Source organism: Coturnix japonica, chromosome 28, assembly GCF_054131305.1.
Source record: "Coturnix japonica strain WE chromosome 28, WE-NBRP24, whole genome shotgun sequence".
Classification (NCBI taxonomy): Eukaryota; Metazoa; Chordata; class Aves; order Galliformes; family Phasianidae; genus Coturnix; species Coturnix japonica.
Window position 1 is genome coordinate 4,942,123 of NC_140690.1, and position 13,426 is coordinate 4,955,548.

Consider the following 13,426-nt stretch of genomic DNA (forward strand, 5'->3'; position numbering starts at 1 on the left):
GTAGGAAGAGGCCAGTAGTTGCCCCATGTCAGACAGAACCAGTTCAAGTGCTGGCCAAAGCTGAGTCAAGGGATGATGCTGCTGGCACTTCTGTGATAACTTTGTTAAGGAAGGTTCAAACCACTGCATAGCATATGTGAGAGCTATGAGCAAGAATGATGTGAGACAAACAGCCCTGCAGTCACCAAGGTCAGTGAAGAAGGAGGAGAGGAGGCTTAGTGGACATGGTGGTGATGGACTGATGATTGGGCTGGATGATCTAAGTGGTCTTTTCCAGCTCTCATGATTCTATCATTCTGTGACAGGTGATGTTACTTTTGTTGACAGGTTCAGCAAGGTGAACTGGGACCAGAGGTACATCCCAAAACCTTTGAGTTGCTGGACTGGAGATAATCTTCCCAAAATAACTAATGAAAATAGTAGAACCATAAAAGGAATTTCTTTATCACTACGAGAAAAAGGGAGGGATCCTTTGGCTAATGAAGGCCTGATTTGGCAAAGCCAGAGACAGTTTGCTTTGCACCACATTTATTTGACTTTCCAGAATGGTGTACTTACTTTCCAGGTATTTCTAAACAGTGATTTTTTATTTACAAACATGGCTAACAGCAGGTTAAAAATTCTTTCTTTTCTTTGTTTCCTTTCTGCTAAGAATGAATGAATTTAATGTAGTCTTTTTCTTGCTTCCTTCTTTACAAAGGAGACAGCTGCTGCATCATGGCAAACAAACATTCAGATGGTTTGGAGAACAAGTCCTTACACAGACTACAGTGTACAGCAATAAAGGGCACACACAGCAACATGCAAGACATTCATTCAGCCTCCAAACACTTCTCCCTGTTGACCAATTCAGAACATATTAAACCATTTAAGAAGGGCATTAAGCTTTAGAGTAGATGGGATGTTTTATACCTTGTAGTTTTCTCCAGCTCCCATAGTAAGCAAGGAAAAACAGAACAATAGTAATAAAAACATACACACACAAAGCAAACAAACAAACAAACAAACAAGCAAAAAACACTGACAGAAAAAGAATATACCTCCCAGGGTGTCAGGATCCTTTATATCTAATCCTCAAGGCAGAGGATGAAAGCTTTGTCTTTTCTAGGTAACTTGTGGCTAAGACTGGGAGCTGGGAGGACTTTATACTTTTCCTGACCAGATGCTATGTAAACTAAATACAGAAAATAGTCAAATAACTATAACATATATAACATATATATGTAGGTATTTTAAAATCCCAGACCTTAAGCCTGAAGTTCCTTGAATGACTGGAGCTTTTAAATAGTGTTTTGATAGAAATTCTCTCAGCTGTCTAAGAGTGCAGCTGGTCAAATCCACAAGCAAGCACGAACGATAAGCTTCATTTATAAGAGCAAACACAGAAGAACAACATGGAGGGAATAGTTCTTAGTTTCTTGAGTGAACTAACCCAGGCACCGTGTAGCCTCTACTATTGCTGTTCCTGAAGGAGAATCTGTTACTCCCTTTATTTCTGAGCTTCACCCACCTCTACCACCTCTCACAAGAAGTGTGTTTTGGGGGAATATTCATATGGAGTCGAAAGGAGCTGGCTGTTCTATCCAATCAAGAATGGGAAGGCATATGACCTGTAGATTAGAAGATAATCCAAATATTTTACAAGAAATCTCTCCATTTATTTTAACAGCTCACTTGGAAGCTGTGGAAGAATTATCACCTATTTATAAACAAGATAGTGAGAGATAAAATTCCATTGTACAGTGAAATCCATGAGATAACAAAGACAGAAAGTCAGTAAGTCCATCTGCCACAGCAAGCTCTGAGCTGGAAGCACTGATCTCAGACGCATATCAGCTACCATTTAGTTATGCTAACTGCATGTTTATACCACCTGTGCATATAGACCTGGTATGGCTGAGTCCCCAAGCATTAGCAGGGAGAGCGAAAATGACTTTGTAATATTATATTGGCGCTTAGAAATTCAATTTGAATATTGCTCCCAACATTTATCTAGTTCCTTCCGTTGCTCCTTGTGGGGCATATTCTCCAAGCCCTTCACAAGCCTTGTTCAAGTCATTAATCTCTGGACAACTACATGCCTGCAGCTCCCCTCGGGAATTCCTTAAAGCTGCAGTGAGACAAGGCACACAAGAGAAACTTTGCTATGCACAGCAGGCTGAGCCCTCCTGCAGTCCCAGCTATGGAGTGCTCTGCACAATCTGTCTCTTTTTGTTCCTGATGTGCAGAGGTTTGATCTGCTTTTGCACCAGCAAGAGAGAAGTGGCACCTCACACTTATATTTCTGAATATTCTTGCTGCATTCAGTGGGTTGTAAGCAATAAATAAATAAACAAAATAAAAATATTATTGCTTTGGTTCTCAAAAAAAAAAAAAAGAACTGCCCAGCTTAATTTTGCTCCAGATCCTTCACTGCTTTGTTGCCTTTCACTGGACAAGATTTAGGGCCTCAATATCTTTCTTTCTGATGGGTCCAAAACAGAAAGCTGATAAACAGACCGGTATTGTGATCAATAGAACTTGAGGAAGAAATTCATCTTTCATGAGGAGCTCCTCTTTGCACAGCACCAGGAACTAAGACAGGTGTTTGATTATTTCCTGCTATGAGGCAAAGATGGATCAGCAGATACAGCTGGAATCTCTCTCTCCTCCCCACTTTATTCCCCACCTTCAATTCTTTTTGGAAAGGAAATGCTGCAAATCTGGACTTATTTGGGAAATCACCGTGCACACAATGAAGTGAGAAAGCACCGTGCACATGAACAAGGCAAGATCCTGGATCAAGCTTTCAGTGGAAGGGAAATGCCTGAAAGGATTGAGCAAAGTCCTGGCGAAAAATACCTGGGGTTCCTGTTGGTGGGAAGCTGAACATGAGCCAGCAGTGTGCTCTCACAGCACAGAAAGTTAACCATATCCTGGGCTGCATCAAAAGAAGCACGGCCAGCAGGGCAAAGGAGGCGATCCTGCCCCTCTACTCTGTGCTGATGAGGCCTCATCTGGAGTACTGCATCCAGATGCAGAGTCCTCAGTACAGGAGAGACATGGACCTGTTGGAGCATGGACAGGTCACTGATACATGCCATAGAACTGATTCAAGGGCTGGAACACCTCTCCTATGAGGACAGGCTGAAAGAGCTGGGGCTGTTCAGCCTGGAGTACAAAAGGCTCCACGGTGACCTGAGAGCAGCCATGAAATCTTTAACAGGGGAAAGGAGAAAGAAATACAAATAAAAGAGATTTCCATTAGGATATTTAGCAACACAGTCAGTAAGGGAACTTCTTAAAGGCACAGATGATTTGCAGTTGCTCATCCCTCAGTGAGCTTCTTCTTCTAACTAGCCAAGAATGCCTTCAGCAAAGGAGTCATTGTATGAACTGGGCATCCTGGGATCCCACCTTTACTCAATAGGAGCAAGTCAAGTGCATTAGTAAACAACCCAGAAAACATTTACTTTTAGCTGGGGGAAATGCCATGAGCCCCGAAGCCAGTCCAGTTCTCATAAGGTCTTCCATAAATTAAAGTCACACCTACTGCAAGATGAAAAGTATTCAACCAAGATGAACCACACAAAAGCAGAGCAGGATGGAGCAGGTTTGCACAGGGCCACACATTCTTTTTCTGCTCTCGGTTCCACCTCCACGATTAGTCAGTTCTGCTCTGATGGATAGAAACGTGATTTCTTGATTATTTTTCTTCCAGAAAGTTATATTTTAATGAAATATGGTAATAGGAAAGTTTCTTTGTTTCATAGGTTTGTCTTCTGGAAAGGAAGCCTAGGGAGACACACAGACTGATCATTGGTTTAATGGTATGGGCACTGGCTGAAATGAGAACCTGTCCTTCCCTATCTTCAAATCTTAACAGGAGGCAGGAACTGGCATTTTCTTATGAACTCTCCTTTTCCTCCAGGATATCAAATGGTGTTTTACTTTTAATATGGAAAAGAATCAATATTTGATGTCTTCCACTTTAATAGAAGGGATTTCTGCATTTCAGGACAGCACCTTGGCTTGTAGAGAATGCAGGAGACAAGTTCCGTGTAGCCTTCATGAAATGTCCTTGCACAACCAATCTAATGGCCAACTTTGATAACTCTGTGAATCCTGCTCTTCTCCAAGTGGATTGTACTGGAAATAAAAATAAAAAGAGTAAGAACTACACTGCTGACTGGACAAGCTTGTGAGAGCTTCTGACACCCACAGATCTGATCCACATCCCTTCACTACAGAGTCACCCTCAGTCTCACAGTGGTTGATCCTCAGCTTCAGGAAATCTCTCCCTCCTTCCACAGGTCTACTTTTCTTTATAGACAGAAACATCTGAAGTCAAGATGTCATTGCTCTCGTTACCCCTGAAGGCAGGAAATTACTTCTTGTGATGGTGCATATGGTAAAACGTCATTTCTCTCATTCAGTGCTTTGCATTTACTTTACCTTTCTGTGGCTTTATATACTGCTATGGCCAATATTTAATGAAGTCTGGCACAGAGGCAGACCAATTTTCTTTCTGCTTCTATCATTTATAATTCAATCACTTCCTAAATTTTGCATGTAGGAAAATGGAGAAGTCACAAAAAAACTGAGTTTGTTTTGTTTTATTTCTCAACTCCAAGGAATCTCTACAATATTTCTTTGTTTCCAGTGCTCTCATCCCCAAAGGCTCTCTATCTCCAACCACTCCAATGTTAATTTTATTAGACTATGCTGTACATAGGATTACTCTCTTATAATCCATTTGCTACTTGTTTATCTCATGTATGATTAGTGTTTCTCTCCTGATTCTTATCTAACACTTACTAAGTATAAGGGTAATCTCGGTACTGGGGTGAATGACTACCCTCAGATTCCCCAAGGGATTAGAATACCATGATTGCTTCATGATACAAATAGAGAAATGAGACCTGCAGGGTTCTTTGCCATTTTGCCAGCAAATTTGATTCCAGATAGATCAAGAGGCTTAGGATGTGTTTGCTGCATATGTGACCAGGATGAGAATAGAACCAGTATTTCCTGGGGCTAAGTCCTGTGTTAATCCACAAGAACACTCTTTTTTCATCTCCATGATTTAATGTGAAGTAAAATGTGACACGATGGCTCTGTGGAAGAAGAAAACAAACAGTGTGCTGGTACAACATTCATGAGCACTAGAACTGATGGACTTTGAGGCTAACTGGAAATGGCTTTGGTTGCTTATGAGAAATCTGTTAGAAAACTGTGCTTAGAATTCCACAGGAAATACAGAGGATCCAAACTAGATGTGAATGTAACTCAAGAAGGGTCTGGATGGGGGCTCTGGCAGAGCCAGAGTTCTTTGTGAACCCCTATGAGGTTTTGGACACAGGTTTGGCATGGAGCAGAATAAAGATACATCACAGTTGAAAAGCATTTATTGGCTACCTATTATACACTACAGGTGGTAGATCCAGTAACTCAGATTCTGATTCTGATCAGGTTCTGATGTCAAGTGATTTGTTGTCAGTTCTCTCATGGTTCTCCAGTCAGTTCTCCGGTGCCAGGATCTGCCACAGGGCATTCTGACCACGGGCATCATGTTTCTACGCTGCCGCCTGCATTGAACAGGCAACGGGACTGCCCAGCATGTGCAAGGCAGCACCTCTTTCACACCACCAGAATGTTTAAGGCTGTTGGGATTGTTGTTAGCGTCCCATTAACACTGAGGCTAGAGATACCCTTAGGATTGACATTACTATTAGCATTACTTTGATGGTGCCCTATCTGGGTCATTTCCAGGGGATGTCAGGAGTAAGGCACAGTGTCAGGAGAAAAAGAACAGACTCTGTTACTTTATAAACGTGATAATAGAGAGAGTTCATTGGAAAAAATACAACTCTTAAATAATGCAAAGCATGCTTCTGATTGGATGCAGGCATCATCTGGGCTCCGATTAATATTACTCTTAAGGTAAAGATTATTGTTACCATAATGATTGTTTTTTGGATTATGATCAGGGTTAAGGCTCCTTTTGCTACAAACTTCTAGCATCATTTTTGTTGTTACATTTGGAGTTAGAGACGATTTTAGAATCAGGGTAAGGGTTAGGATTAGAGTTACATTGCGGGTTAATGCTGTTGTCTTTACAGCTCCTGTGAGGGTTGGGGTCTGGGTCAGGTGTTTAAAAAATGAAATGAAAAAAGAATAAAAAAAAAATATATTGAAAGCTTCAGATTTCCTTAATCTTTGTGGGAATCATATAATGTGCAACTCAGATCTACCTCTTCGTGCAGTGACTGCCTGTAAATTTGCTAGAGCCTGATATAATATGGCCTTGTGCCATAGTCCTCCAGATTGTTGCTAGGATTCCTTTCCATATATTGAAATTGAATTGACCTAATATATAGGTCAGTTACCAACCTCTTGTTTTTAGGTCTGCCTTGTACTTTTCTGCGGAGAGAGAAGGGCAATGTTTCCAACAGTCAGTACATTCATTCTGTGCTGTGCTGGGCTCTACCCACCCTGCGTATTTATCTTGTGCTTGTCTCAATTCTACCCATGTCAGAATGCCCCCAGTCTGAACTTAACTCTGTTCAGCAACTTTCTTGGTGCAAAAACTACTTATACAGCTGTTTTACAAGAGGGTTATACATTCAGTTAGGGCCTACACTATGTACTGAAAATACTGGAAACTTCCACTGCAAAAACACAATCTACCTCTCCCATCTGTGCAGCCTTGCAGACCCAGAGCACGCCAGGTTATTTCTGCTTTCATAGCATTTGCATGCTGTAGGGTGAGCAAAAGGTTCTGCTGCTTGATTCTTCTGCAAAAGCTGCCTACCGGCAAATGGTTGCAGGGATGGAGGAAGTGACAGAAAGCATTTGTCTCCACAAGAGCAGAGTTACATTCAGTGCAGAGTGTGAGAGTCAGGTTGGTGTGGAAAAGCACTGACACGCTGGGGATGATGCAGTGCTCACATGTCTAACACTCACAGACATTACTGCCAGAAGGATGGTGCTGTGTTGTGCTTCTACCTTTGGCAGCCCCTGGAGAAATGCTGCGGCACACAGAACACCTTTGTATTGCACTGACTGCTGCCATGCAGCATGGATTTAACACACCAAATCCAGAGCAGCATGACTGCATCTAACTGCCCTGAGAAAAACTACTGTAGCTGAAGAGATGAGGAGGCAGCTGCTCATCTGCAGAACAAGCAGCACTGCCAGACACTGGGCCAGGTGAGCACCTCCTGCTGCAGCGTGATGATGACAGGGCTGGAGATGATCTGCAAAGCCAGCTTCAAAGTGGGAGACATGAGTCAACATGGCAGGAGGACAGAGGTGTTAGGGAGCAGCCAAGGCATCAAAGAGTATCAAAAGGCTTTAAAAGGTATCACAAAGCGACAGCCAGGAAGACTGGGATTATCATGAGCAGCAACCTGGATGCTAGAGATTATTTGCTGCCATACAAAATGGTAGAGATCTTGCTGCTGACATCCCAAAGCCATGCGAAATGGGAACCCAGAGCTCTGCCTGCACGAACCCCACAGCCAGAGCATTGCAAGCTGAGCTGCCTTGCTGTTTGTTGCATTCATCCCAATCCCTGTGAATGAAGACTCGGAATGCAGCCAAGGCGATGATTGAGCATGAGAGTGACTTTATTCAATAAAAGACAGGAGGGCTTGAGAGGTCAAGGGTGAAGATGGGACTCCTCTTGTCAAGATGAGAGTGGCTCAGAGCTGGTGCTGCTGCCTGGTGCCTGGGACTGGCAGCCTGACTCTAAGTCCCCATCTAAGATGCTCAGCTTCACCTCACTGATGCTGCCCTGCTCCTGCATGGTGGTGCTGCTGCTGGGGCACTCGGGCTGTGCTTGGGATGGGCAGCACTGCAAAGGCGCTGGGTCACAATCCAGGCAGGTGACTGTGGTGTCTGGCAGGCTCAGGTCAGGAGCTTCAGCAGAGCCAGGAGATATGAGAGCATGAACGTGGATGAGCCCCTTGTGTCCATCACTGATACCATGTGGAAGGCTGTCATCCGAATTGCAGCGATTTGTGCTTAATAAGAACTCTCCATTGATGGAAACACACTGCACATCACTACTTGGTTTGGATCTTTGGGGTTGACAAGGGCTCGAATTATCTAGGAAGGCACAGAAACACAAGGGTTAGTGTCAAACGTTTGCAAGTTGAATCATGCAAGAGGTTGCTGATACTTGGTAATAGAGTGGCGGCAGGACGAAGCAAATAAGCTTGAAGCAACAGAGCAACTGTCTTGAAAGTGATCCTCGTGCAGGTCCATAAGTTTTGACTCTGCCTGGACTTCATATGGGGTAGTATGACATCACAAAGGGGTGATATGATGTCACAAATGGGCATTATGATGTCACAAATAAGCATTATGATGTCACAAAGGGGCACTATAATGTCAAAAAGGGGCATTATGACATCACAAATAAGCATTATGACGTCACAAAGGGCATTATGACATCACAAAGGGGCATCATGACGTCACAAAGGATTGTTATGACGTCACAAAGAAACATTATGACATCACAACGGGGCATCGTGACGTCAGAAAGGGGCATCGTGATGTCAGAAAGGAGCATTATGACATCACAAAGGGCATTATGACATCACAAAGAAGCATTATGACGTCACAAAGGGGCATTATGACATCACAAAGGGGTGTAATCACCCTGCGCCCAACTCCTCTCTCCCTCCTATTGGCTCCCTCTCCCACCAATCCCCGATCTCCCCTCCCCTTAGGCATTGAATTCTCTTCTCACTACCTCCTCCCAGTCCATCCCTAGGAACAGAAACAATTCAGATTCTACAGCAAACTACAGCATCTGCACTGCAAGAGCTCACTGAACCACCTGCAACAATGAAACACGGTTTTGGAGAGTGGGTTTGAAAACACACCTTTAGACAGCTGTCTCCCTGTAGCCAAAAGGAAACCAAGCAGCAAAAGAAGAGTCCAGCCTGAAACATGCCCATGCTACTAGCCCAGGTTTTTCACAGTCAATGCAGAATCCATCCTGTTCATGAGGTGACAAATGACCAGTGGGTCTCCCCTTGCTCCACCCCTTCTCCTTCAAAGCCAGAAAAAGAAAGAAAAAACAAGCTTCTGTACAGCTGCCGTTATTTCTGACAGCGAGTGTAATCACAGAATCATAGAATGGCCCGGGCTGGAAGGGACCTCAAGGATCATGAAGATCAATCGCCTCCCTGTCCCTGCTGGCCATCCCCTCTTCTGATGGAGCCCAGGGGACCATTTGCTCTCTGAGCTGCAAGAGCACGCTGATGGCTCACGTTCTGTTTTTCATCCACCAGGACCCCCAGGTCCTTCTCTGCGGGGCTTCTCTTAAGGACTGCTCCTCCCAGGCTGTACAGATGCCTGGGATTCCTCCAGCCCAAGTGCAAAACCTTGCACTTTGCTGTGTTCAACCTCATTAGATTCACCTAGGCCAACCTCTCGGTTGAGCTCCCTCTGAATGGCATCCCTTCCTTCCACTGCATCAGCCGCACCACTCAGCAAACAGCAGAGGGTGCACTCCATTGCATCATTGGTGTCACTGATAACCATGTAAAAAAACACTGGTCCCAAGACAGACACCTGGATGACACCACTTGTTATCGGCCTCCACCTGGACACAGAACCATGAATCACCACCCTCTGTCTGTGGCCTTTCAACCAATCCCTTATCCACCAGGTGGTCCACCTGTCAAATCCACATCCCTCCAGTTTAGAGATAAGGATGTGGTGGAGGGCCATGTCAAAGATCTTGCTCAAGTCCAGGTCAATGACATCAGTTTCCTTCCTTTTGTCCACAAATGCCGTCACTCCATCATAGAAGACCACCAGATTGGTTAGGCATGGCCTTCCCCTGCTAAAGCCACGCTGACTGTCTTGGATCACATGCTCATTCCTTATGTGATCAAGCATGTCTTTGAGGCGGATCTGTTCTTCACCATCTTCATCACAGTTCTACATTTGAATCAAATAATTGGTGTTGCTGTCACCAAGAAAACCTCTTTGTCTTCTACTCCTGCTGCACATCTGTGCTTTCACCAGAAGCAAAGGGAGAGGCCACCTCCTAGATCCAAATTTTAAGAAACCAACACCCAATAGGTGTCATCTGAAGTAAAATAGGAGAGAAATTAAGATGACTCTTTTGCATCCAGCTTGGATCACTCCCTCACTCAGGCACACCACCATCAGATCAAGGAGATGCTGCCTTCAGCTTAGAGACTGTATGGGAAATCACAGTTTGAACCTCTGATTAATCAGCTGAGGCAAGTGTTGGGTCAGCTGCGGGAGCACAGGTGAGAGTAATCTAGCTGTGCTCCCAGAAGGGGTGGACCTCGACTGCACCTCTTCTGAGACCTCACCTCATTTAAAGGCTGACCACCACTAAGGCAGAATCTCTTGGAGACTGCTCCCCAGTTGAGACTGCCTCAGCTTTCTGGTCAAGGCATCAACATTGGTCAGTTTTCCTTTGCTAATAATCTTTGACTATTTACCACCATCTTGGTTAACATCTTTTTACTAGCCACCCTTACAGAGACCATAAGGGCTTGGGCTTCCAAACTCTCAGCAAGCATTTGGATCAGACAGCTTCCTGCTGGGGAGCCCCCTGCATCACTGCTGCCTCCTCGTGTTCCGTACCCGCAGATGCTACAGAGCTCATTAGCATGGACTTCCTTCCTCCCCTCAGCAGCTGCTCCTGCACTCACCTTCATTCCTACTCAGATACCGGCCGCTTCCAGCACCAGCTGACCTGCAAGACACAGAAAGGAAAGGTGGGAGTCATGCAAACGCAGAAGCCCAAGGCTGCGTCACCACCACGTATGGCAGCCTCAGGAAGTCAGCTGCAACTACATCCTTTGTCAGAATGGAAACAGGCACCGTCAATTAAGTGTGACCTCTGAACTCATTGCCACCATCAGAAATAGGCACTGAAATTGCTCACTTCACTGCAGCTGGTTACCTCCTGATTTTGGGTAAATGCGGACACTGTCTTGAGGGCTACCAGAAAAACGACATCAACTTCATTGTAGGTGGTTAAGCTTGGAAGCTGGACTTGAGCAAGAAAAGTTTCTCAGCTCAGAATCACAGAATTATCAAGGTTGGAGAAGACCTACAAAATCATCTGGTCCAACCATTACCAATACTTCCCGGATAAATCATACCTCTCAACACAACATCCAAACGTTTCTTGAGCACTCCCATGGTCGGTGACTCCACCACCTCCCTGGGCAGTGCTATCCAATGCCTGAATACCCTTTAGGGGAAGTAATATTTCCTAATGTCCAGCCTGAATCTTTCCTGGCACAGCTTAAAACCATTCCCTCTAGATCTATAACTGATCACACGAGAGAAGAGGCCAAACCCCAGCTCACTACAACCTCCCTTCAGGACGTTATAGAGAGTTATAAGGTCTCCCCTGAGCCTGCTCTTTTCCAAGCTGAACAATCCTAGTTCCCTCAGCAGCTCCTCGTAAGGCCTGTGCTCCAGACCCCTCACTACCTTCGTAGCTGAAGACGTTCCAGAACCGCAAGGTTTTCTTGCAGGGAGGGGCCCAAAACTGAATAGGTCAAACATCCTTCTCTCCATCATTGCTGTCACGTGGAAGGCTGTCCTTGGAACTGCAGTGACTCATGCATCCTAACTGCACTCCATTGATGGAAGCACAACGTGCATCATTGCAACTTGCTGGTGGGTTCCTGTATTGGCAAGGGATCGATTCACCTGGAAAGAGTAGATACACAGCATTTAGCGTCAAACTTTCACTGTCCAAGGAGGCAAAGGCTTGGTGCTGCCTGTCAAGCAGGTTTCAAGCAGCTTGTGAGACTCATCTGGGAAAGACAGGAGTCAACCAAAGATGTCAGGCACAGGCTTGAATGCCAGAAGGAGGTACAAGCCCACTGAAAGCATGAATTCTACCTGTGTTGCTGACAAGCAGTGTTTTGAAAGCTGGATTTGCACCCTTACCTGCCAGGACCAAGACTTCTACTTCAGAGGGCTCCCTGGCACTGCTCTGCAGTTGGTGTTTGGCCACAGGGGATGGTTTGCCCAGGCAGAAGCAGGAACGCCAACTGCCAGCTGCTGACTCTGCCCTCTTACTGGGAGAACTCAGTCTGGAGAGAAAACAGAGCATGCTGTCAGTCGTGGTGCAGGGTGAGGGAAGAGCTGCACCGAGCCCTTGCCAATAGTTGCCTGTTCCCGCCACTGCCTGCTTTCTGCTGAAACACAGCCTAGAAACACCCTCTGTTTCAAACAGCAGAGGATGCTTCCATTCCTACAGCTCAGCCCTCAAGTCCTGCTGGCTACATTCCTCTCAATGATTTCAAGCAAGACTCGGAGCATGTGAGCAAAGGCTCCACAGCCGGACAGGAAAGGAGCTGGCAGGCGTAACTGCTTTCTGAGGAACCGTACAGTTATAAGGGAAGTTCAAAAGCATCCCTGACTCTTACATTAACACCTCCTCGGCCTCAGCTCACTGCCACCTTTAATTTCTAGTGCCAGCAAGTCTGACCAACAGCTCTGCTTACAGGAGAAGCACAATTGGTTTCAGGCACATGGCCCTGAAATCTGGAAAACCCCAAGATTTCCATGTACAGCCAGCACAGAACAGGATAGACGCCAGCATGGCTTTCTGCATCTTGTGACTGCCTGCCCAACCAGGAAGGAAAGGCACCTTGTGTGGCTCCACTGAGGCCATAGGGCAACTGTGTGTTAGTTGAATCCTCAAAGATATAATGGACAAAAAATAAACCAATAAAAATCATCCGAACAATGATGGTAGGGGCTGGAAAGGGAATTCCTCTTTCTTTATCTTTCAGATGGAAAATCAATGATTGCGTTGAAGTTCCTCAGTACAGCTGCAGGCCCTTCCTCCACTTGTATCTTGCTGCTCCGTGTTGCAACAGGAGAGCTGCTCTGGCCTCTCCTCTCAGCCTGTGCCGCCTGCACGGTGAGCAGCTTTGTGGATGGAGAGACCCACACAGACTTGGGCCCAGGCAGAGAACTGTGCCCTGCAAGGGAAAACCACAGCTAAGACAGAAAAGGAAGCAGCAGCACAGCCATCCCCATTCTGCATATCTCTCAGAATTGCTCATCCGAGCCACTGGAAGAAGAGGAGCTCAAAATAACTGTGTGCTCAGAGGTATGCTCGTGGCAAAGGACACAGCCACAATTAAGAGCAGCTCACTGTATCTTAAGAGGCAAACAAAAAGCCTAGAAAAACTAGGGGCCAGAGATCTCAGAAAGCATCACTGCCACACTTCAATCAAGTTTCACCTGCTTGCAAAACATCTTAAGAGCAGTGATGGTTTTCTCTATGTAAGGCTTGGACACTCTCAGGACCCATCAACAGGGCACCATATTCTAACCTAAGCCCAGAAGCCTGCTGTCTCCTCAACAGTAACAGAATTTTCAAAGGTCTTGGAGAAGCCCTGGATTGGATGAAGCT

The 13,426-nt window shown here is 45.4% G+C and overlaps 1 long non-coding RNA gene across 1 annotated transcript; it reads right to left on the minus strand.

Moving 5' to 3' along the window:
- Positions 1-9,312: 9,312 nt before the first annotated feature.
- LOC146756141 (uncharacterized) lies at positions 9,313-12,967 on the minus strand. Its single transcript, XR_014937627.1, has 3 exons — positions 11,947-12,967; positions 11,482-11,703; positions 9,313-10,732 (listed from the first exon to the last, which is right to left on the minus strand). It is a non-coding gene; the product is annotated as an uncharacterized LOC146756141 (long non-coding RNA).
- Between the last annotated feature and the right edge of the window lie 459 nt (positions 12,968-13,426).